General features: G+C 37.6%; 1 pseudogene; it reads right to left on the bottom strand.

The window, feature by feature from the left end:
* LOC120174823 overlaps positions 1-26397 on the bottom strand; it is a 38804-nt pseudogene extending 12407 nt beyond the window's left edge.
* Between the last annotated feature and the right edge of the window lie 246 nt (positions 26398-26643).

Raw genomic sequence — 26643 nt, 5'->3', positions numbered from 1 at the left:
GTTTACTTGCTTCAACTAGGGAAATGGATAGGAAGTATACCAGTACTCCAGACCAGGTTCTGAAGATTTATCCTCCTCTGATAGTATAAAGTAACAAAATCTTCATAACCCATTTTCCCCTCAACCTTACTTTTTAAATTTCCTTGGAACCTGAAAGAGCACAAAGATCATCTCTTTTCTTTGTTCTCTGATACGCCAGAAAACAATGATAAAATTCATACCTGAGAAAAGATTCTTTCAACAATCCGTAGGTAAGAGCATGGTTGCCGTATCTGATAAGGTTCTCTTTGTCGATCAAAAAATCATGGTCTGTGTCGAGCTCCCAAACTTGCAATATATTACTAGAAGTGTTCATAAGAAAAGTATCTGCAAACAAAAAGATTAGAATAGTTAATTCATCAATAAAGAACAAAACCAAATGCAGAATGAGATCTCTAATATAAAACTTCATTGCATGGTTTTATCCGACTAAATTACCTTAATACTTTGTTAATATCTTCCTCTTCATCCACATGCAGCATTGCAGCAATTAGTTTCCATGCTTCAACTCCCGAGGGTAAGGTGACCCGTTTTCTGATCTATTTATATAATAAAATATTCTGTATATGACAGTTTCAGCTGTTACAAACAAAAGAAGTTAAAATATGTAAGATCAGAATCATATCAGTCTAATTATAGTTTTAGTTCATGATATGTTGAAATTTGCGATTTAATCTCTCTAATTTGGAACATTTTGGTCCCTCTACCTTTATAATGTTATTAGCAGGTCCAAATTGATAAAACTGCTAATTGCTTAAGTTAAAGTGCTAACATATTAAAAAAAATCATGAGTGAGACTGGTAGAGAGAGAAATAGAGAGCTTGAGACAGTTCGTTCTTCTTCCGATAAGGAATGGACTGTTTTCATAGATAATCTTAGTAAGAGAGTTACTAGAAGAGAGTTAAGAGAGATCTTTGATATTTACGGTCGTGTTATAAGGATTTTTATTCCAAGTTTTATGGTGAAACCAAATTATAAGTCATCGACTTTTGCCTTTGTGCAATATGCGAAGGAGGAAGGTTGTAGAAGAGCGATTCAGAATGTCAATGGCACATTGATAGATGGGAGAAGAGTCTCAGTGGGGGTTACAAAGTATAGGAAGGAAAGGAGAAGAGCAACTGATGACAAAAGTTTCCAGGGGGAAGTAAAAAAGCAAGTGAGAGGGGAGGAAGGTAGGCAGCAGATGGTTCTGGAGAAGCCGAATAGCCCTAGGGACGGCAGAACGTACAAAGAGGTGGTGAACGTACAGGATAGAGAGGAGTATGATAGGGCGGGCAGTTATGAAAGACCGAATAAGGAAGCAGTTGTCTCTGTTGATGGGAGGAGGGAAGTTCAAGTGAGTAAAAGGACCAGAGAGGGTCTCTCAGGTATGGTTACTGGGATGAGGAATTTGTGGGAGATGCATATTCCCCCGGATGATTATAATTGGGTGAAAAGATCTTTAACTGGGATTATCAAACCTCATTTAGATTTGGAGATAGTGAAGGGGCTGGCTGGTGAGGGGATTAAGGTTAAGGGAGCTAAATGGGGATTCACATGGAACTCATGTATCCTAATGTTTGGTTCGTGGAAGATTTTGAGGAGGCTTGGTCAAGCAGGCGGGAGGAACTGTTCTTCTGGTTTGACTGGCTTGATCCGGTTATGAATGTTGATGGTGTTCCGATGGCATTTTGTTCAATAGACTTAGTTGGAATCCCTTTACTTTGCTGGAATATCCCCTTTCTGGAAAAACTTGTATTAAGATGGGGGAAGCTGGTATGCTTTCATGAGTCGACGGTCAGAAAAGAGGACATGGCGGTAGCACGAGTTCTATTGAGGGTGGCCAGTCCTTTCGATATTCAGGAATCTGTTACATTGGGTTCGTATGAGAGATCTTTTAAGGTCAAAATTACTGTGGGATCGGTTAGTATAAATCAGGAGAGTTTTTCTGCAAAAAATTCTATGGTGGCGGGAGAAGGTGAGTTCAGAGATGAAGCTTCATCAAAGGAGGAAGAGGATCGGTACTCAGGAGGGGTGGGCGGTCTAGAATTACTAGCTGTGGAGTCTAGGGACAAAGTAGACAGGAGGCTGGTAGGAGAAGCCGGTACATCAGAGGCAGGGGGCAAAGGATTGGTAAGGGTGGATGGTGCAGATTTGGCAGGCGGCAAAAGGGGGCAGCATTTAATGTCGCAGGAAAATGAAGGTCAACATAGTGGTGCGAAGGTGTCAGACTTTCCTGGAAAAAATTTGAATTTGGAAGGGGATTTTCGAGGTCTTGGGTTAAGGAATGTCTTTCTTAATGAAAGTGATAAAGCCCAGTCAAAGGAATCCAGTGAGCCCAATTCAAATAATTCTAGAATTTCTATTTCTGGGCCAGCTTCGATTTTAAATAAATTGGGCTATGGTAAACTTAAAGAGTCTTGGGTGGAGGCAGTAGGAGAGCAACAGCAAAACGTTTTGTTTGAACCCAATGAGCAGAATTTGGTTACTGTTTCATCAGATCATAACTCATTTTCGATAAGTGATGGGGACAAGGCTAGATTTCAGTCCCAGCCGTGTGGTATTCTAAAAGAGTCAAATAAAGATATGTTAGAGGCGGTAGAAGTGCTGGCCAAGGAAGTAAGCAGTGTAGAGGAAGCAGTGGTGGAAAGGGAAGCAAGGACAGTCACCACGGGTAGCATTCAGGGGTCAGGGCATAACAAAGGGTCTTTTGCAAAAGGTTTTAAGAAGTTGGAGTCCATTAGAACAGTTGTCTAGGAGTATGCACATTAGAAATGCATCGATTGGAAGGTGGAGTTGTGGAGCTATATCTAGAGTTTATAGAAGATCTAGAAACAGAAAGGTGTGGTTTAACCCAAGTCGAGAGGAGGGGGCAGTACGACCTTTGTGTTGATGGATCTTAACAGAATATCAGTAAGCCTATCCTAAGTAACTATTCTTTTCCCACTATTTTGGAGGGAAGTCCCACAGAGGTAGAGGTGGAAGGCGAATCCAGTTTCAATTCAGCAGCAGACAACTTTCAGCAGGCTAAGAGTGTAGAAGTGGTTGGTTCTGGGAGTCAGTGTAATCCAGTGAGTAGGAAGGAGAAGGGAAGAAGGAGAAGGATCTTGACTAGGGAAGCTCTGGATGTGGCTAGCATTCGTACAGTGTCTTCCTCTATTTTCTCGATTTTCTTGGAGGAGGCTTTGGCCACCTGGGAAGTTAGTAAAATTCTAGGTATTTCATTCAAAGAGGGGAAGAAGATATTCTTGGAAAAAATTATTAATCTTGAGGAGGGCTTGGTTAAAGATAGGGAAGGGATGAGCCCGGGGGAATAGGTTTCTGGTTTATTTCTTTACTCTGAGGATTTTCTGTTTTTCGTGTATATATGATGAAGATTAAGATAATTTCATGGAACGTCAGGGGCTTGGGTAAAAAGGAGAAATCTAGAGCTGTAGCAAATATGGTCAAGAAGCATAAGCCGTGTATTCTTCTCATCTAAGAAACTAAGTTAGAATTTTGTTCTCAGGCATTGTGGAGGAGGTTAGGTGGAAGGTTTCTTAATGGAGGAACTTTCGTTCCAGCAGTGGGTTCGGCAGGTGGACTGTTGGTCTTGTGGAATGATATGGTTTTCGAAGTTTCAAACAGCCATTTAACGGGCAGATTCATAGCAGTTTTTGGAAGGTTTAAGAATTCAAATGAAGAGTGTGATTATTAATGTTTATGGTCCTTCCATTGATTCAGAAAAAGAGGAATTTTTCAGGGAGTTGTTGGATTTTGTCGCTGCTCAAACCGTGGCAGTATGCATTGGGGGTGACTTAAATGTGTATCTTGATCCGGCTGAGAAGTTGGGAAAGTCTCAGAATTGGCTATCTATTGATATTCTTAGAAATTTTCTGGTGCAAACTAACTTAATAGATCTCCCTATGGTAGGGGGAAGGTTTACTTGGTGTAACAAAAGAGAGACTTCTACTTGGGTCAGACTTGACCGGTTTCTTATATCTGGGAATTTTCTGTTAAGTTTTCCGAATGTCGTGCAGAGCCTATTACCTAGGTCTTTATCTGATCATAATCCTGTCTTATTGGAGGAAAAAAACAGTAGATTGGGGTCCTAAACCGTTCAGATTTTTTAATTATCTACTAGAGGAGAAAGGTTTTGAGGAGTTGGTTCAATCGTCCTTGGAAAATTGGAGGGGGAGTAAGAGCAGAAGGGGATTCTTCAGTTTTTTACAAGGTACAAAAAAATCAATAAGAAATTGGTCTGGAAGTAAGTTTCATGGGATTGCAGAGTCTATTTCAGATTTGGAATTGAAGATCCAGGATTTAGAATTTAAGGCACAAGACGTTGTTCTCTCAAAACAGGAATGGGATCAGTTGTCTCAGTTCAGAACGAATCTCTGGAGGTTGTATAAGGTGGAAGAAAGTATTTGGTTTCAGAAGTCTAGGACAAAATGGATAAAGGATGCGGATAGAAATACAAGATTCTCTTTCATCTGTCTGCGTTAAACAGGAGCAAGAGGAACGAAATTACAAGTCTGATGATCAATGGTTCTGTTGTTTCAGATCCGGATTTGATAAAGGCACATATTACGAACTACTTTAAGAATGCTTACAGCTACAAGTCTATAATGGAAGTGGAAGCTTTATCTCTGGATTTCGCCAAGCTGACAGAAAGTCAATCTACAAAACTTGAGGAGCAGTTCAATGAACAGGAAATCTGGCAAGCGATAGCCTGTTCGGACAGCTCTAAAGCTCCAGGTCCGGATGGCTTCACAATGGGCTTCTTCAAGAAATGCTGGCCGACTCTAAAGGAGCATGTTTTGAGGTTTTTTCAAGATTTTTATTTGGGCAAGGATTGGGAACATGGGGTTAATCATGCGTTTATTACGCTCATTCCAAAGAAACTTAATTCGGATATTGTGGGGGACTTTAGGCCAATTAGTCTTGTGGGTAGTCTTTACAAGATTCTCTCTAAAGTGCTATCTAAGAGACTTAGCTGTTGTGTTGGTGACGTTATTAGTCAGTCTCAGTTCGCCTTTATACCGGGGAGACAGTTGCTGGATTGTGCCTTCATTGCGAATGAGGGAATTGATTATTGGAGAAAACAAGGGTTGAGAGGAGTAGTGCTAAAAGTTGATTTCCGTAGAGCCTATGATTCTGTGGAATGGCCTATTTTATTTAGAGCAATGACAGAGATGGGTTTTGGAAACAGATGGTCTGCTTGGATTTCACAATGTCTTTCAACAGCTTCGATTTCAATTCTTGTGAATGGGTCTCCTTCGGATGAGTTCCCAATGGAAAAAGGTTTACGACAAGGCTGTAGTCTCTCTCCATTATTGTTTAACATTGTGGGTGAGTTGCTTCATTTGATGCTTTCTAAAGCAGTGGACAAGGGACTATTCCAGGGGTTTACAATAGGCAAAAATGATAATACTACTAAGCTGTCTCATCTTCAGTTCGCTGACGACTTAATCATTTTTTGCCAAGATTCGATTTCTCAGCTCAAGAACGTTAACGGGTGTTGAGGATTTTTAGTATAATGGCAGGTCTGCATTTAAATTTGGTAAAGAGTAAGCTGTTTGGGATTAACATGGAGGACGATGAATTAAAAGATTGGGCATCACAAGTGGGTTGCTCAGTAGGTTCCTTTCCAACAGAATATTTGGGCCTTCCTTTGGGTGCCAAGAAGAATTCAGAGGCTCTTTGGGATCCAGTTTTTAGGAACTTTAGTGCCAAACTTGCTGGGTGGAAAGCCTCATGTTTGTCATTGGCCGGTAGGACTGTTTTACTGAAATCGGTGTTATCTTCCTTACCAATTTTTTTCCTTTCTTTGTTTAGAATGCCTTGTATTATTGGTAAGAAGTTAAACTCGTTAATGGCCAATTTCCTATGGGGTGATAAGGAGGGAAAGAAGAGAATCCACTGGGTGAATTGGAGCTTGGTATGCAGACCAATAAATTGTGGTGGATTAGGTGTTCTTGATTTGAACCTCACTAATCGGGCTCTTCTAGGTAAGTGGGTGTGGAAATTTGCCAATGACAAAAATTCCATTTGGAAAGGCGTGCTGTGTAGCAGACATAAGGTCAGTAGCAATTCTTTGTCTATTAGGGAGGTCTCTCATCCTCGTTCATCTTGGATTTTGAGAGGAATAGCTAATAATTATCTGAAGGATGATTCGGTGGGAGATTGTCTAAGGTCAAATTCGAAATTGAAAGTAGGAAATGGCAAGTCTATTTCTTTTTGGAATGACTTTTGGGCGGATGACTGTCCTCTGAAATTCCTTTTTCCAGAATTTTTGTGCTCTCTCCTAATAAAAGGGGAAAGTTGAGGAGTTTGGCAGCTTCGAATCGAGTGGTTGGGTGTGGACTGTCCAGACCAGGAGAAATTTGTGTGATTGGGAATTGGTCCAATGGTTGGAGTTGATGTCTAAGTTGAAGGATATTCAACTTTCAGAACTTGTGGATGATTTTTTATCGTGGACTGCTAGTGGAGATGGATTGTTCTCAGTTAAATCTTGTAGGAATACTCTTGGTATTATGTCTGGGGGTACTGCAGTGTGGACGAAAGGGGTTTGGCAGGGCTTTGCACCACCTCGGGTGGAAGCTTTCCTTGGCAACTTGCTCATCAGAAAGTAGCTGTCAAAGTCGAGTTGGTCAGAGAGGTCTACCCCTAGGGATGATATTCTGTGTCCCTATTGTAAGAATCAGGAGGAATCTGTGCAGCATCTATTCATCTCTTGTATGGTGGTTTGGGAATTATGGAATAAGGTAGCTAATTTCTGGGATATTGCCATGGTTCTACCACAGGATCCTCCTCTTCTTTGTTCCTGGGGTGAGTTGAGGGCGAAATCTACGATTTGGAAGTTAATTCCGGGAGCCATCTTTTGGTCAGTATGGAAATTTAGGAACGCAAGGGTTTTCGAAGGAACTCCTATTGACAAAGTGTCACTATTCTTCATTGTTAGATTCAGGATTGCTAAATGGTTCCTAGCCAAATTTCCGGGTATTACTATACAAGATGTGCTGATTGGTAATCCATCTCTAGCAGATGGTGTTTCTTCTAGTAATGTTATTGATCGTGTTGTTTTGCGCTGGTTACCCCCACCAGTAGACTTCCTAAAGATGAATGTAGATGGAGCCGTTAGGCAGATTGATTCGGGTGGAGGTATTGGAGGTTTATTAAGAGATTGGAATGGTTGCACTCTTTTGACTTTCTCAGAGAGTATTGGGCAAGCAATCCCCCCTCTGGCTGAATTAAAAGCTATAAAAAGAGGCTTGGATATTTTTCTGTCTTCTAAGTGGGCTTCAGTAGCGAGGTTGATCGTCGAAAGTGATTGCTCGTCTGCAGTGGAATGGATTCATTCTACGGATCTGGCACCTATTTTTTTCTTGCCTATTGTTTTTCAGATTTCAAGGCTTATTAGTGATAAGGTTCATTTAGTTAGGTTGATTCCTAGGGAGTGTAATGGAGAGGCAGATATCTTAGCTAAGGAAGGGATTGGGTGATTGTAAGGGTCTTTTTATGATTTTCTTCATTTTGTGTGTAGGTTTTTATGATGGGAGGAGTGTTTCAGTCTTATGTCAAGCAATTTAGTGTTATTTTTAACTATTATGTAACTTTCAATATTTATAAAAGTTCCAAAGCACTCTTTCCCTCCTTCCTATGATTAATGACCTTTCTATAAGGTCCTTAGTTAAGAAGGGGGGTTTTAATGAGGTCTTTCTTTCCTATCAAAAAAAAGTGCTAACATATTAACTGTTAATTGATAACAGTGTTAATAATAGCAGATTCAATGAAATCCACGTCATCACTTTAACAGCAGCAATTGAAAGTGTTATCAATTTGAACCTTCTAATAACATTATAAAAATCAGAGGGACCATATTAAAGGAGAAGGATTAAATCTCAAATTTCAACATAATAGAGGGACTATACCCATAATTAGACCAATCATATCACATTAGGAAACGGGATTTGATGTTGACAGCACAGTACAGACATAACAGTAATATTGCAGTTTGCAAAATGCCAAGTAATGTTGCAATAGTTCTACTGCTACGGTAGACCTAGTAACAAATGCTAGGACTAATAAGTCCAATTCAGTGACACTACATGTTTACATGAACTATATATTTTTTTCAAATGATTGTTGCCATACCATATCTTTCCTGAAATTCTGGAGTACTTTGTAAAAACTCCAGCCCTGGATGAGATGCCAAAAGTTCATGTAAAACTGGTCTGAAATCACCCTGCATTAAGTACAAAATTACTTGAACGCACAAGACATTATTAACTTAGCAACCACAATTTGTCAGCTTCAACTATTAATATTATCAAGGGACATGTATGCAGTGGCAGAACTCAGTGGGGACCATGGCCCCAAAAAACTTGGGAAAATTATCATTAGGCCCTTAAATTTTTTAAAATATTCTTTTGGCCTCAAAATATTTGAAAATTTGTTTTTGGGGAAAGCTGTTGTGATGTAACTAGTAGAAAAGAAGGTTTTGTTCATTCTAAATTCTGAGTTCTAATTTACTTAAAATTGAGATTTATCTGTTTAGAAGATGAGTTTTTTTATGAGATAAAGGATAAGAAAAAGATACCTAGTTAAATTCTACTTTTGTAATTCTCAACCTATAAAAGCAGGCTGAATTTTTTATTTTTAAAGCAAGCACTACAAACGAAAATTCTCCGCTTTTCATTTGAAATCTCTCTTTCTTTCTTCTGAAATTCTCTTCCTTCCTTCTTAGAATATTCACATGGTATCGGTTAGGTTATTAACATAAGAAAATCATCAAAATCCAACCACTGCTATCCTAAACCACAGATTCAATGACAACAAACTGATGCGACGAATCCATCAACCCCACGATGCCTAAGAGATCAACCACTTCCTTTGTTGCCAATAGGAGTGAGCACTCGATCGAATCGAGTCAAACAATTTCAAGTTATTCGAGTTGACGAGTCGTATTTTACAGCTCAAACTTAACTTGAAATTTTTTCAAGTCCGGTCTAAGAAATTCGAGTCAAGTTATTTGAGTTTCAATACTAATTTTATTATAATTATTTATAGTATTATGGCAAGGAATTGTTCCAATTCTTTGACTTTCTCTAATCATGTAATATATATATATATATATATTATTTTTTCACATTATAATGTTATTTAATATCAAATGCAATCTAAAATTATGAAATACATTCATAATATTATTTTAAAGTATTTTGAGGGTAAATATTAATGAGAGTATAAAGGAGTCAAGAAATTGATGAAAAGAAAGAATTTGGAAACAATTGTAGTCAAAAGACCAAATTGTGTGATAGCTTTTACTTGCTTAAGGGAACTCTCTTCTACATAGATAAGTTCATTCAAGTCATGTAATCAACTTTGTTCCTACAACTTCTCTTAATTATATTGTTCTAGATCCAATTATGTTATTGCATTTTCGTCTGTAGTTGGTCATCCAAACTTTGACTATCTAGCAAAATTATTTCCTCACCTGTTTAGTAATCAAAATCCAAAGACCTTTTCCTCTTAAATTTGTCAACTTGCCAAACATACTCGCCATGTATAACCTGGCATCAATACACATATTCTCATCATCTTCGGGGACCTTCCTGTGCCAAAAACATTAATGTGGCTCATTGGTTTATTTCATTTATTGATGATCATAGTAGAACTACCTGAACCTTTCTCACGAAAGACAAATCTAAAAGAGAGTATATTGTTTTTTATAAGAATTTCAGGCCTCGTTAAAAACTCCCTCTTGATTAATGGAGCTTATAAGTAATCTCCTTAATCAGCGGAACGGGGAAAAGAGTGCCTTAGGATTTTATTGAACCATACAATTACATAAGATACAACCATTAATACACCCCTACAAAACCAAATAAGCTCGAAACAGCATAAAACATCCAAACAAAAAAAACACAGAATCAACCAATTCCTGCTTTAGCTAAGGCATCAAACTCTAAGTTTGTTGTCCTATTAACACATCTAACAACACCTTCTAAAACGTTAAGCCTATGAACAATATCTCTAATCAAAAAAGCATAAACATCAGGAACTAAATCCACTTCCTTAATCCAGTCTACAGCCACCTTGCTGTCGCTTTCGATAATGAGACGACCCTTCCTCTCTCGTAAATTCGCATAGAACATTAAACCCTTCTGAATAGCTTTTAATTCCATATAAGTTGGAGGACCTGGACCAGCAGATTCCTTGAAAGATCTTACAATCAAACCCGAGGAGTCCTTTAACACACCACCTATCCCACTCTTCTTCCAATCTCTTGTAGTAGCAGTATCAACATTTAACTTTACAAAACCTTTAGGAGGAGGAGACCAAGGCAATATAGTTACAAGCTGATTAGAATTGAGAGAGCACAAATCCCCTAAAGAGGTATCTGAAATCAAAGAATCCTTAGGAATAGAAACCTCTTTGTACTTAGCAAGGAACCAAGAAGCTAGTCTAAACCTTGCTAAGAAAAAATACTCAGCCAAATCTAACTTTCCCCCTTCAAACACAATATGATTCCTAACTTTCCAAGTAGTCCACAGAACTGCCCCAGGAATAAAAGACCAAATTGTAGAGGTAGACTTCAAATCAGCCCAAGCTAGTAGGAAGTTTTTAGCATTAACATGAAAAACAAACTTAATCTTCCAGAAATTCAGAAATTTGTTCCAAATCGGCCACACCACCGAACAAGTGAAAAACAAGTGCGAGGGAGACTCCTCCTCCCTCTTACAAAGAGGGCACATAATGTCTACAATTCCTTGAATTCCCCTTTTAACAAGTTCTGTCCTAACAGCCAGCTTCCCTAACACCACCTGCCACATTAAAGGACTACACTCTAGGTGGAATTTGACCCCTCCAAATAATCTTCTTCCAAAAATATACCTCTTCCGAATCATAATTGATGGATGAACAAATCTTAGTACCAGATTTAACAGTGTACACCCCATCTCTAGAACCTTTCCAAATCACCCCATCAGCAAACTCCATAGATAGAGAAACAGAGGAAATAACATTCATCAAATTCACCCACTGCTCTACTTCCCAGTCATTTAAATTTCTTCTAAACTGCACATCCCAACTTCATCCCGATGAGCTATAATTCCCAAATTCAAACAGTTTGCCCATTCTATTTGTGGAAATGGAAAATAATCGCGGGAAAATAATTAGAAGAGGATAATCCAAAGCCCACCTATCATGCCAGAACCTAATCACCTTGCCATCTCCAACTCGAAAAGCATTCAAACTTCTAAACTTAGAGCCAATACTGTCTTCTTTAAAGTGATTCTTAACCACCGATCTCCAAATCCAAGATACTCTTTGTGGGACTTTGCTGTCAAACATTAACCAAGATGGATCCATATTACATTTAGAACAAATGAATTCCCTCCAAACAGACCCCCTTTCATTAGCATACCTCCAAGGCCATTTTGCTAAAAGAGCTCTATTCATGAAAATAAGATTTCGAACACCTAAACCCCCCTCGAATTTTGACTTGCTCACAATCGGCCAGTTAACCCAATGTATCTTATTTTTACCTATTCCCCCTCCCCATAAGAAATTCGACATAATGGAGTTGAGAGATTTAAGTACCGAAGCTGGTATCTTAAATAAAGATAAAAAATACGTAGGGAGCGAACATAGAACCAACTTTATTAAAACCAACCTTCCTGCTAATGATAGTGAAGAAGCCTTCCACCCAGCTAATTTATTCACCACCGGACTCCAAAGTGCTATAGAGTTTCTACTTGTAACATCCGCAATACCGGGTTAGTGACCAAATTGTAAAGTTTCAGAATTTGGTGACTAAAGTAGAAGAATGAAATAGTTCAATGATTATTGGATATATATGATGAAGGATATTTAGTAATTATTAAAGGAAATAAAGGGCAAAAGGGTCAATTGACCAAGAAATGAATTAAAAATGGGATTGGTAAGGATAAATACAAGTGGAAAGGGAGAGAATTCTCCAGAGTTCTTTTCTCCTTTCTTCTTCTTCTTCACGTGGAAGCCAAGAGTAAAGGTAAGTTTGATTTAGCTGTTGATTTCTTGAAAGTTTTAAGTTGGATTTGAGTCTTTAGGGGTTATATAAGCTTAAGGAAAGCTTATATAAGTTTAAAACACCAAAGAGAGAGAATTAGAAAGGAATTTCTATTAAGGGTTTATAAATAAACTTTTATTATAAAAAGGATTTTGAAGTTCCAAGGATGAATTTGACTTGTCAAGGGTTTAATTAAGAAGTTAGAAGCAATAGAATTGATTTTGGAACATGTTGAAAATTTAGTGTAATTCTTTAATTACATATGGAGAATAGGATTTTGATGTTAAGGAGGTGATTAATGAATATAAATGAGTTTGAATATGTGTATGTGAGTAGAGAACATGATAGGGGATGAAAGATGAAGCATTTGAGTGGATTTGAGTAGATTTTCGGGATTAAAATTGAATTCTGAGCTATGTGCATCGATGCACATTCAAGATGCACCGATGCATCAAGGGTAAATCTCTAGAAATTGTTCAGTGTGTATCGATGCACAGGGAGTGCATCGATGCACCGGGAGTGCATCGATGCACCCATTAAAATGGAAACATCGAATGGGATTTATGCACCGATGCATAGATAGTGCATCGATGCACCCGTCTAAGGATGCATCGATACATGGGGTAGTGCATCGATGCATGCTTCTATTAAAAGTTGAAAATAGCTTTCTTTTTATCCTTTGGAGTGATAGTTTAGAATATATCAATTAGATATTGATATGTATCAATGTATGATTATGTAGATATCGAACATGAACAAGTTCCGGACCGATCATCAAGTTAAGATTCGATCGAAAGAAAGGAAAAATCACAAAAGTGAATTGGAACTTAGTGAGGCTCAGGTGAGTGCATATGCATTAGTATATGATTTGTGTGGAAAAGACTCGCGATGAGTTTACTTCCAACATTTGATTACATGATTTTATGAATATTAATATGGGTGATATGATTATTATTTATGCATGAATATAGTCATAGGTGTTATATGTGAACATGTGAATTATATGAAAAGTGATATGAATTATATGAAAAGAAGCTATATGTCTACATGTATATGTGAAAGAAGCTATGAGCTTATATGAACAGGTGATATGAAAATGTATATGTGAAATGATATAAGTGAAAATGCCCATGTTATGTGTAAAGAGAGCTAGAGGTATAGTTGGCATGCCAAGAGTCGAGGGTTCTACGTAGTCTTTCGGGACATATATGTATTCTTTGGAACATTTACAGGGTCTTGTGAGACACTTATGTGATCCATTGAAATATGTATATGGTTCTTAAGGAGTGGTCCTTCGGGACAAATACAGTACATAGGTCCTTCGGGACAAAATTCATAGCCTCTGGTGGGACCCCATACGAGATGTGGTGACAGCATAGTGCACAACCTCAATAGACTCACATATCTACAGTTCTCACAGATGTACATGGGCTAACAAAGAGATAATAATAAACATAGATATTACGTGTAAAGTATATGCTTTTGTGATATGAATTATATTATATAATTGATATGATGATGTGTATATGTGTACATTTGATTACATGAAATGCTATATTGTTTTGTGTGATAGCACGATATGATATGTTCATGCATGATTAAGTAGTTAAAGTTACTTTAATGTGTTTAATGCCTCACTATGTCATAGACTTAACGTGTGAGTGTTTCACATGTAGGTTCTGGAAAGCAAGAAGAGAAGTTTAGAGGAGCAAGACCGGTCAACATTTTCCTTACAACGTTTCAGATCAGAAAAATAAATGATTTAAATGTGTTTGGTTAATTTGAACATAGTTGGCATGTACTAATTGATTGAGCTGAATATGCTCTGATCGATTTTGGTTATTTTGGTCAATTTATGTAAATAAACAGTTTTTATTTTAAATGAAAGTTTTTAAATTTTCTTTGAATTTTTGTCAAGAGTCAAAGTTTGAAAAGTCAATGTGACACCCCAGACTCGTATACGGGTCGGATACGGGTTGAGGGTGTTACACTACTAGCTCCCAAAGGCAATCATAAATATTCAGAGGGAAAACAACCCACAGAACATCCAATAGAATTAACCCACTGCTGAACATCTTATTCATTCAAATTCACACCAAACAGTTTAGTTTTCTTCAAGTTGAGCTGTAAACCAGAAACTACTTGAAACACTCTAAGCACCCTCTTAACAATTAAAATCTGCGTCTTAGACGCCCCACAAAATATAATGAGATAATTTGAAAGCACCCGAATCCCTGCCTATAACCAATCCAGAAAACAGTCACTGTGCCACAACCTTTAAAATTAGCAGATTGAGAAGTTCTCCAATAAAATTAAACAACAAAGGTGATAGTGAACACCCCTGCCTAAGTCCTTTAGCCATTGGAAATTCCTCAGTAGGAACTCCATTCACTAAAACAGAAACTGAGGCAGTGGTTACACATTTTCTGATCCAACCTATCCACCTGGAACCAAATCCCATTTTCTCCATTACTAGAAACAAAATGTCTCAATCAACCGAATCATAAGCTTTCTTGAAATCTGCCTTGAAAACACAACCTTTAAGACCATTTTTCCTCCAGTAATCCACTCCTTCATTCGCAATTAAAGAACAGTCCAATATTTGTCTCCCTTGGGTGAAAGCAAATTTTGTTGGGCTAATTAAGTCTGAAATACATCTCCTCAATCTCCTCGATAGAAACTTAGAGAGGATCTTATATAATCCACCAACTAAGCTTATAGACCTATAATCATCAAGATCAACACTGTTAGAGACCTTAGGAATGAGTAATAAATGTATGGTTGATGCCATGATCCCAATCTTTCCCCGAATAGAAGTTGAGGAAGAACTTCATAATCTCTCCTTTAAGTACATGCCAATATCTCTTGAAAAAACCCAAATTAAAACCATCTGGCCACGGGAGTTTATTGCTATTACAAGACTTTAAAGTATCCCATATTTCCTCCTCAGTAAATTCTTTCTCCAAACTTAACCTCTGCTGACTTGAAATACTGGAAAAATCCAACCCAAAATCTTTCACTTCTAAGGTCGATTTGTCATTAAACGCCTTAAAGAAGTGTTCTTTAACAGTGGCCTTTATAACATTTGGGTCTTGAATAACATTACACCTGCTACTAATAACATTCAAAGCATTTTGTTTCCGCCTAACTAAAGCACATGTATGGAAGAATCTGGTATTTCTGTCCCCATCTTCTACCCACTTGGATCTAGAATTCTGGAACCAAATCTGCTCCTCTATCTTGTGCAACTTCCATAATTCTGACCTTAAGTCATTCAACTCAGCTGCTTTCTCATCATGAGTACCATCTTGTTGTTGTTGAACCTCCACTTCTAATTTTTGAATCTTCAATTCTAATTTTGAAATTAAAGCTCCAAGAAACTTATCTCTCTTCCCTGCCCAATTTTTAATGGCATTTTTGGTTTTTTCATAATGTTAAAAATTCCATCATTCCTCTGTAACTCTTTACATTCTTGAATTGAAGAACCAAATCCTCGAATCCAACCTCATCCATCAAGTAATTAAACAGTTTAAACGGTTTTTTCCCCCAATTAACACCTCCATTCTCAATTATTACTGCATTATGATCTGACAATGATCTTGGCAACAACGATTGTGTTAAATCTGGAAAAGCATCCAAGAATTGGCTATCAACCAAAAATCTGTCCAACCTAACATAGGTCGGGGAATCTTGATTATTACCCCAAGTAAACCTACCTCCACTCAATGGCAAATTAATGAAACCTGTATTAAGAAGAAATCGACTGAAAATCTCTATAGAATTCCTGTTTTGGGCTCTACCAATCTTCTCATCTTCATGTAGATAAACATTAAGGTCCCCTCCAACACAAATAGGCTCAGAATGTCCTCCAATGAACGTGCTTAACTCTTCAAAAAAACTTTCTTTCTCTTCCTCAACCGAGGGCCCATACACATTAATGAATCTGCACCTGAAATTATTTGCCCGAAACCTCCCCGATATAGCAATAAATCTTCTGGTTGTACACTGATTTTGCAACTCAAATACATTATCATCCCAACAAAACAATAATCCCCCTGACAAACCAACCGATGGAGACTCAATAACCCCTTGCAAATTATTTAACCCGTTCCTTCTCATAAAAGACCTTTGAATTTTCTCCAATTTCGTTTCATGCAACCAAAGAAATTGAGGATAGTATTTAGAGACTAGTCTTTGAACAACCCTTTTTTTCTCACTTCTACCCAAACCTCTAACATTCCATGTTATTATAGATAACATAATCATAGAAAAATCAACCATCTAGACCCCCCCGGCAAAATCCCCCTGTTTGTCCATCCTCAAGCCTTTTTCCTAAACAATAATCTTATCCAAAAAGGCTTGTTGTCCTTGTTCAAAGGAAATCTCCAGCAGCTTACTTACCTCCCAAGTAGCTAAAGCTTCTTCCAATAAATCAGAAAAGCCTGAAGAGGAAGCTGTTGAAATGCTCACTCTTTCTAAAGCTTCCCTTAACAAATGTCTTCTAGCTCTCCTGATAAACAACCAGATTCAAGCAGTGATTATCACCTATAGACTGCAATCCTTCTACCACCCTATCTACACTCTTATCCCCCGAACTCAATACATCATTAACATCCTCACAACCCTGAAACTCTACATCCACTGACAAGCTATCCAGTTGAATACCTCTGGAATTCATATTTTTCCAGTCTCTGACGATTAAGGCATTTTCTTTCTCAGGCTGAAAATTCAAGATACTTCCCGACCAGTATTTTCTGCCTCTACACCTTTTGTAGACCCTTTTGTAACTTCTGATTTTCCTTTTCTCTAACGGTACACTTTTGGTACTTAACGAGCTATCAGACTTATAAAACAGTCTACCCTTTACTTTACTTCCTGAGATATCAATGAAAGGCTCTATCACCGTTAACTCAGGATCCTTAGCTCGTAAACCTTCCTTTTCTATTATCACTGAATCTGACCTCTTCCCTTCTTCTTCTCTACTGTAAAATCCTGACTTAGCCAAATCCTGATCTTGAACCATTTTCCCAAATTTATCTATTTTAATTCTTGGCCCAACAGGAATAATCCTTACTACATTAGACCCACAAAGCTCATCTCCTTTTGATTGGGCTTCAGACCCATCAGCCGTCATTTTTGAATCTCTCAATCCCAAACCTGCAAACTCACCCACTTTGATAATCTCCCCATTCTAAACATCTGACTTTCCATTAATATCTGATCCAATTTTTGAAATTCTTGTAAACCGATTATCCCCACCAACTCCACCAAACCCGATAGCTGCACCCTGTTCCATCCAACTGTCCACTCTGACGATTTTCTTCTACAGATCTGGCAGAGCTTTCCTCAGTTTCTGACCATACCCTGTCCTCTTCTTTCTCAGTCGTAAAGGCTCCAAACTGTCCCTCATCGAAAATGGCCACCGGAGGATTTGTGGAAAAAAACATAGTATCATCATTCGCCGATCCAATCTTCATGGTTACTTTGAAAGATCTTCTATATGATCCAATAGTGATCTGGTCTGGAACATCAAAAGGGCTAGCCACCCTAATTAAAAGTCTTGCCTTTGTAAGATCTTCCCTCTGTTTAGTGTCATCAAGAATATCTACCACCCTCCCCCATCTCCCTGGTAAACTTTCTAGGAAAGATTCATTCCAACATAAAAGAGGTAACCCAAATAACTCCACCAAGCAAAAAGCCAATGGAACACCCTCATCATTCAGTAATGGCTCTAAACGATCGAACCAGAATTGAAGATCTTTCTTCTTCATCCAAGCATCTAACATTTCTTCAGCTGAATTAAAAACTATTACACAAGAGTTCCAGACATACTCCCATCTAACAATCTGGACGTCATAACCTTCATTTACTAAGGCATTATTAACCAACTCTAACTCAAAAGAATGCTTGATAATCCCCATCAATGATCTTTTAACCCAGCTCGAGCTCTCAGATGAGATATGCATCTCCATGATGTTTTTCCTGACTTTTTCCTTGTTTTGAGCATCAGCGACCGTATCCTTGATCTCCAAAACACTCCTCGACCTCTTGTTTGACATCAATGCATCTTTATACGATCTGTCATCCCTCAAACTTCTATGAACACCATCCGGCTCATTTGAATTTGATATATCTGCAGAAGTTAGACATGCGACCTTCTTTGAATCGATTTTACTACGCTCAAACCATGCACGGGATTCCTTATATCTTGCAACTCCAACCGTGATCCTTCTCCTATCTATGACCCACCATTAAGATTTTCTACTGCCCTTCTCAAACCATTCCCATTTCCAAACTGCACAAAAGCAAAAGTGGAAAAATATGTATTTTGGATTTCTAGTTTCCTTGGGGATATAGACTCTCTGGACTGTACCATGAACTAAGAACATTTCCCTTAATGCACGTCTTGACACTCTTCGACTAAGATTATCCACAAACACCTTCCAAATCCCATCGGAAAATAAACTACTTTCCGCCCTTTCTCTCACAACTTCTCTCTCCCTCTCTCTCATCTTTTGTTATCCTTTTTATATGCTTTAAAAGAGAAAGTATATTAAAATCCTCTTACACTATGATTCATGCCTAATTTCAATGCCACATCCAAATCCTAAAAACCGACAATAGAAGTGAGTATTTTACAAATACTTTGGAGTCATACTTTAAAGAAAGGAAATATCTATGTTAGTTCTTGTGTCTACCTCAACAAAACAAGGTAGCTAAAAAAAACTGACATTTTTTTTATAGAAATAGAGTAGGCCTCATTAAAAGACCCCTTCATAACCTCTATGTTACAACAGTAACGTGAAGGACATTGGAAGGAGGAAAAGAGTGCCTAAGATTTTATTAATATAAGAATAATACAAAGTCAGATCCTACAAACTTGTGAAACAACATAACACTTAAACAACAAACTACCACCACAAAAACAACCAACTCTGAAACATAACAACCTAACCCATATCCTATCAACCTATTCCTTCTTTAGCTAATTTATCTGATTCCCAATTAGCAGCTCTAAAAATATGCCTAATGATAATGTCTTTACTATCCTTTAGGGTTGTAATTTCTTTCACCAAAGGCTTAAACATAGGAGTACATAGAGATGGATTTTTAATCCACTTTAGTGCAGTAAGAGAATTCAATTCAAGGATAATCCTTGGCATAGGAACCAAACTAATTCCTCCATAAGCAGCCCTCTCTTGATAGCCATTAACTCTGCAAGAATAGAAGGACCACTCCCTATCCTCTCTGAAAACGAACCCATCAGTAAACCTTCAAAATCCCTTATCAGACCCCCTAAGCCTCCTTTAACCCAATCCTTAGACATTTATTAGAAGTAATCAGGTCTCTAATGTTCACTCATAATGTACAAAACATTTCTAAGGGAAGACATTCTGACTGCTACATACCTGATAAATAGGATGTCTAGTAGAGTGGAAATTCCAAAAACCTCATGAAGTCCTCCAAAATTCTCCATGTTAAGTCCTTTTCTTTTGACCTTTCCTTTAAAAATTTTGGTCGAACCACTTATGTTCACATACACCAAAATTGTTGCACCAAACTTGATCTTTAACCCATAAAATGTGTGTTCCCAAGGTATTCCTCTAATAAAAAAGGATATAAATGCCACTCTCTTGCCACTCATGAAGTATACAATTCCATGGATGTCACCTTTTTTTAACATCAACCTATTTTTTCAATTCAGGAATTTTAGCTTTGGGACAACCTTCAAACACTCAATACAAGTATATTCCTTTTTTTCTTCAAAATCTAAAACTACTCAACCAAATATCCATCATCTTAATTACTAGAAATCTCACCTTGTTCAACTCCTCAAATCAAAACGCCACCCCTCACTCAACTTGACATCAATCAAGAACCATGTGTCTATAATAAAAGGGGAAGACCTACTACAAACCTAGAGGGTATCACACAAGTCAACAACTGCTGAACCTCAACTGCAACCCCATGCCTCAGAAATTGACACAGGTATAAAATCATAACCTAATGATTCACTTATTCCTTTTGCTGATAACTCCAAAATGCCCATTGCTAAAAAAAGAGCTCAAAATGTATTAATCATCCTATTGAAATATAGCCTATGGAAAATTAATGTCATCACACAAAGTTTTCACAACATAACTTGATAATGTTCGGATTTCAAAATCGATTCCGGAAGCCTTGAAATTTCCAGCATGGAAAAAGGCAGTTGAAGAAAAAATTAAAGCCTTAGAAAGCAATAGTACTTGGACTTTCACAAAACTACCACAAGGGAAGAAAACAGGAGGATGCAATCAAATTTCATAGTCAAATGCAAGGCAGATGGAAGCATGGAAAGGTTTTGATGCAAAGAGTTCACTCAATCTTACAGGAATAATTATCAGGACACATCTGCACCTATTACCAAACTGAACACAATTCAATTACCACGGTTATTAGCAGTAAACGGAGTGGTCTTTATATCAACTTGACATCAAGAATGCCTTTTAAATTGGGATCTTGAAGAAGATATGTGCATGGAGATACCTCCATGCCTAAAAATTCGGTCGAATGATCATAAAGTATGCGCACATTGAAGAAATCTTTGTATGGTCTAAAACAGTCTCCTCGTACATGGTTTAGACAAGTTTACCGAAGCAATGGTTACTTATGGATACAACTACTGTCAAGCTGATCATTCCTTGTTCGTGAAAATTGTAAGTTATGAGATAAGAGAATAAGAGTTATCTTGTATGTGTTGGTAGTTTAGTTTAATTCTAATTCCTAACCGATTATGTAGATAGGAGATAATAATAAGAGAGAATTTAGTTTAAGTAAAATACTTCTTCTTAACCTTTGCATATAGCCTATCGTTACCTGTGTAAAAGTCAAATTGTAATTTTGTGAATAAAATTACTTTACCAGGAAACATATTTTCTACATAATATCAGTCTAAGGTATTGATCCTAATTTCCAAACCTTGCCAATTATGACATCCTCATCTTCTTTCGAGGCGATCTCGGGCCTATCGTCCATACTTCTAGACCAACCCTAATTGATGCATCACCAGCATCAATTACTTGTCACCGTCTGAACGACAATAATTATATTGCATGGCCCCAATCCGTCCGACTATATCTCACTGGCCAACGTAAACAACACCACCTTTTGGAAACGACACCAATTCTGAATGTTACTGATCTTGACTACATCAATTGGCTCAGCAACACCACCATGATCATGTCATGGCTAATAAACTCGATGCTCCCTGAGGTGGGGGAGAATTTTCTGCTCTAAAATACAACTATTGAAATCTGGCGCACTGCAAAGGGAACCTATTCAAATTTGGAAAATTTTGCGGCGTTGATTGGGATTAAATGTCAGATTAATAATATCAAATAGGAAGGTATGAGTGTTACCCAATATTCAGTCTGTTATCTCATTTTTGGCAGCAACTGGATTGGTTTGAGGCGCATGATTGACAATGTGGAGATGATTCTAGGTTGTTCAAATAACTTGTTGAAAAGCATCGTATTTTTCCTTTTCTGTCCGGCCTCGATAAAAAACTTGATGAAGTCAGGGGAGAGTGTTGAGTCTGAAACCTCTTCCTTCGATACGGGAGGTTTTCTCAGAGGTTTGAATGAAGGAAAGTCGGCGTACTCTAATGCTTCCCGATTTGGTAGCTACGGAAGGGTCGGCGTTGCTTACCCATTTTAACAATAGTTCCTGACCGAAGAAAGGTAAACCATGATGCGATTACTGTAAGAGGATAGGGTATGTTCGTGACAACTGCTGGAAGTTACATGGAAAACCGACAGATTGGAAGCCTTCTAAACGTGACTCTTACAGTAACTTTGCATCATTTACTGACTTGTATAGTAGTTCTTTCAGCAAGAAACAAATGGAGGAATTGCGGAAATTGTTTGGTCAATTGAATTCAGGTTTTGATTCCACGAGGACAGCTATTGAAGGTCAAGCTCCTCTTGCCACTTTGGCTAACAAAAACGAATCTGCTACGTGGATTGTGGATTCCGAAGCAAGTAATCATATGAGAGGTGATCTTCGACTTTTTCAAAATTTTCAGGCAGTACAATCTGGTTCTCATATCCGAACGACAGATGGTTCTCTTTCAAATATTGCAAGTAGTGGTTTGGTTCAGATAAATCCAAACATTCTTTTAAAAAAATGTTCTTTATGCCCCTAATCTTGCTTGCAACTTAATTTCCATGAGTAAATTATCTGCTATTTTGAACTGCAACACCCGGTTTAACTCTGATTTATGTGAATTTCAAGATTCGAGCTTGGGGAAGGTGATTGGTAGTGCTAAACTTTGTGGGGAACTTTATCTTCTTGCCGAAAGTCTTTCCATTACACATCAAGCTTGTTCTAGTTCGGTTGGGCCTTCTACCATTATGTTATTGCACTTTTGTTTAGGACATCCTAGTTTCTTTTACCCTGCCAAATGTTTCCCAAGTTATTTATTGATAAAAGCCCAAAACTTTCTTTGTTATATTATCTTACCAAACAAAGAGTGTGTATCATCCTTCTCCATACAAGTCGTCCAAATTGTTTGCCATTAGTCATAATGACATTCGAAGTCTATCCAGAATAACAAGTTTAAATGGGCATTGATTGTTTCTCTCCTTTGTTGATAATCACTCTCGTATGACATGGACTTTCCTTTTGAAATCCAACTCCGAAACTAGTGATATCTTCAAATGATTCCATAAAATGGTTGCAACCCAATTTAAAGTTCATTTCATGTTCTTCATTCGGATAATGGTAGTGAATATTTCACCAAGACTTTGGGTTCTTTCTCTCAAGAAAAGGGATTATTCATCTTACTTGTGTGTCAATACCCCAAAACAAAATGGAATTGATGAGCGAAAATCGACACCTTCTTGAAGTTACCAGTCTCTTTTTTTTTCTACACATGTTCCTTCATATTTTTTAGGAAAGGCTCTTTTACCTGCAACCTACTTCATTAATTGAATACCGAGTAAACCTTTTCGATTCCAATGTCAAGAGATATTTTTCTTCAAAATTTTCCTCACTTTCAACCCTTTTCTTCTTTACCTCTCACAATGGAAGAAGCTTTGAAAGACTAGAGAAAAGCGGTTGAAGAACTTTTGGCACTGAAAAATAATAACGCTTGGGTTATAGTTGATCTTCCTAAAGACAAAAGACCGATCAGCTGTAAATGGGTAATCACTGTGAAGTTCATGGCAAATAGCAGTACTGAAAGAATGTGAGACTAGTGACAAAAGGGTTCACTCAATCATATGGAGTGGACTATCAAGAAATGTTTGCTCCTGCAGCATAGTTAAATGATGTAAGAGTGTTGCAAGCATCAACGGTTAATGAAGAGTGGATGCCTCATCAACTAGACATAAAAAAATGTCTTCTTAAACAGGAACTTGGAAGAAGTATACATGCGAGTTCCACCATGAGTAAATTGATATTCTCAAAATATTATTTTTATATATACAACTTAAATTGTCATAAACATAAATCACAAATATGTGAATTTCAACTTATTTTTTAAAATAATATTATTTTTTTTTTTCAAATCTCGACTCTTTTCATCCTTTATTTTATAGTTTTTATAGATCTACTTTGCTCCTTGATGTCACAATCAAGTATGTGGTATGATAAATATAGTTACTATTAAAATTACTTTTGATATTGGATTCCCCAAAGTGAAATGTCTAGTTCTGCCACTGCATGCATGCACATCAATAAAATCACTTAAGAGTTGTCCCTTAGAGATGTTCAAGTAATATGCATTGAGGATAGTTGAACATACCTGAGTAAGATATCTACAATCATGTTGCTTAAGAGTTGTATAGATTTGTGTTGGTAAATCCATTGTTAACATGTTGCCTCCAATCCAATAGTTGACAAATTGATCCCTATGATCCATTCCAACATACATGAGTTCACGCCAAATTATAATTTGTTTATTTTTAAAGCAGAAGATAAATAACCCAAGACATTATAATTTCATAGTTATATCATCAATTTCTATCAAAAAAAAGTTATATCATCAATCATAACAAAATATGTTTCATAGACAAAAAATTATCGCATAAGAAGTTTACATAATATGAAAAGAGTCTAAAAGATAAATAATATAATCTGCAAGTTTATATGAGGTTCACATGGTTGCTTACCATCAAAAACTTTTCAAACTTTTTAGCATAGACAACAAAGCAATCACAAAGCACCATTACTAACCATCCTAAACCATAAGTACTATGAAACACTTAATTTCTGAAACTCCACTCAGACAATGTAATATCAAAACTTCAGCACAAGTCAAGCAAAACCCATCTTGGGAATTTCCTATAAATAGGACAACACTGCCGCCCACCCTTCCTTAGCTACCAATCAAAGCCTTTTATTGTACAATCAATGAACTAACCAAAAAATATAAACAAACCACAGAGATGCCCATATAGTCAAGGATCATGTAGCACTAAGTGATCATTTATCACAGCTAATCAGTCTATTTCTGATTCAAGAGCAAGGGATCCCTAATAAAAATGAAGAATGCAAGGAGTGCAACCACAACAAAATCCTTTTGGATTTAAGTAGTGCAGCCACAATCCGCTAAGTTAATAGCATTTCTGTAGCACGTACTTCATCTATTACCATCTATCTATGAATCATGGTCCTAGTTCTATAAAAGCAAAGTCAAAATTATAACACCACGCATATCAAGAAACTATTATTTAAAAAGTGAACTGAACATACCTGGTAATTATCCCACTTCCATTTATATCAATTTTTCTAAACAAAGTGGTGGAGAAAAAGATGGTAACTTGCAAATGCCTTTTGTTACCGCTTTAAACTCTGTCATGCAAAACAAAATCGTTTAACAGCATCAGCCGTAACCAAAAAAATTATAAAAGCCAATTCTGACTAAAAATCTGATTGTTTTTCTTCACCATGAATTGCAATCCCAAATGACCATAAAAGTGCTTATCAATCGCAAACAAGCACTGCTCTTTCAATTCATTTGGAGGTGGACGACCATTTTTAAAAAAACTGCAAAAACCAACATTTTTCCTCTTAGAACTTCATTATCAGCAAAAATTTAATTCAACAAAAGCACCTCCAAAATTTATCAGCTAATGCTACAAAGGTTCGACCTATACCTGCGGTATGACTTCGCGGACTGGCTCACTAACTATTTTAAGTGGAGAACCTAAAGAAGAAGGGCAGACCGCTGTTTGAAAACACGAGGAGAACCAGAAGTACTTCGAGGTGACAGCGGAGGAGTACTTGCAGTAGAAAACATGGAAGGCAACAAGCTATTTGTAGAAACATTAATACTCAAGGAATTCCCGGTGGAATTCAAGACGAAATCCCCGTTTTCACATCAGCAAGCAGATTCTTAACCTAAATAAATAAAACAAGAAAATGTCATAAATCGAAACAAGAAAACATCTTTGCCATGGACAATCTCAATTCTCATCTAGAGCCTTTCATGACTCGACCGGACATTCACATCTAAACGCATCATCTCAAGGGAGGGACACCCACTCCCTACGCTATGGGCACACATAGGGATTTCAATACGGTTGTGGTGGACCGAATGGTTGCATTCGGTTGCGTTTATAGCGACGTGGATATAGTGGACGTTGTTGCGGTGATTGCCGATATCGCAGTCATGCAATTATGGTATAGCAGGTGCGGACCTCTATTTAAATCCCTGCTCATTATTCATTCCTGCTAGAGGTTCTCAAGCACCCATCTAGCTCAAGGGTACTGAGGACCAGCCATCAAGCACCCATAGCTCGAAGAGTATTTCCTCCTAGCATGGTGAGAACAAGCACCATGCCCGCGAATACTTATGGCAACTTATATTCCTGTAACCCAAAGCCATACACGATAGCTGGAGCGCCACCAGCCAAAAGGAATATTATCGATAAATGTGAAAACCTTACCAGGCGACCAGTTTCGGGAAGGGAAAGCCAAAGAGAGAAGAGTTGTTCGGCGAGGAAAGGATTTGATATGAGAGCTGAAGGAGAAAGGTCAGGGAGCTGAAGCAAATCAGGATCAAGAGATGCTACATCACCTACAATCTCCATTTCCATGATTTCTTATTCCCAAGAAAATGAATTTTCGGCTTCTTGAATGACAATCAAAGCAAAATTAGAAACCCTAGTCCATCAAGTTCATATAGAGAAATTTAAGTGCTTAAATTGGATTGAGGGAGAGTCTGAGCAAATTCTATAGAAAGCGAGGAAAAGAAGAGATTTTTTGAGTTCCTTTTGGGGGGTTTTGGGTGGGGGGGGGGGGGATTTCGTTTTTTCCTTTTGGGATGAGAAATCGAAGAAGAACTTACTAGAGACTTTTTTTAATGTATTTTAAGATGAAAGCGACGAAGCGAAGAAAAACGAAAGGAAGAAAGGAGGAGGTTTTGAGTGGGGTTTGTTTTGATACGGAGAGGTGGACTGCCACCTCATGCTTTGGCATGTGCCCTCTATCTTAATCAGCATTTCTTTAACGCAGCCTTTCCGGAGCTTCTGCCCATGGAACTGATCGGAGGTCGGTTATGCTTTGATGCATATTTTTAAGGATAATTACTAAATTTAAATTATTAT

Source organism: Hibiscus syriacus, unplaced genomic scaffold, assembly GCF_006381635.1.
Source record: "Hibiscus syriacus cultivar Baekdansim isolate YM2019G1 unplaced genomic scaffold, ASM638163v2 tig00112124_pilon, whole genome shotgun sequence".
NCBI lineage: Eukaryota > Viridiplantae > Streptophyta > Magnoliopsida > Malvales > Malvaceae > Hibiscus > Hibiscus syriacus.
The sequence above is the reverse complement of the archived record's forward strand: the minus strand, read 5'-3'. Positions and strand labels throughout refer to the sequence as shown.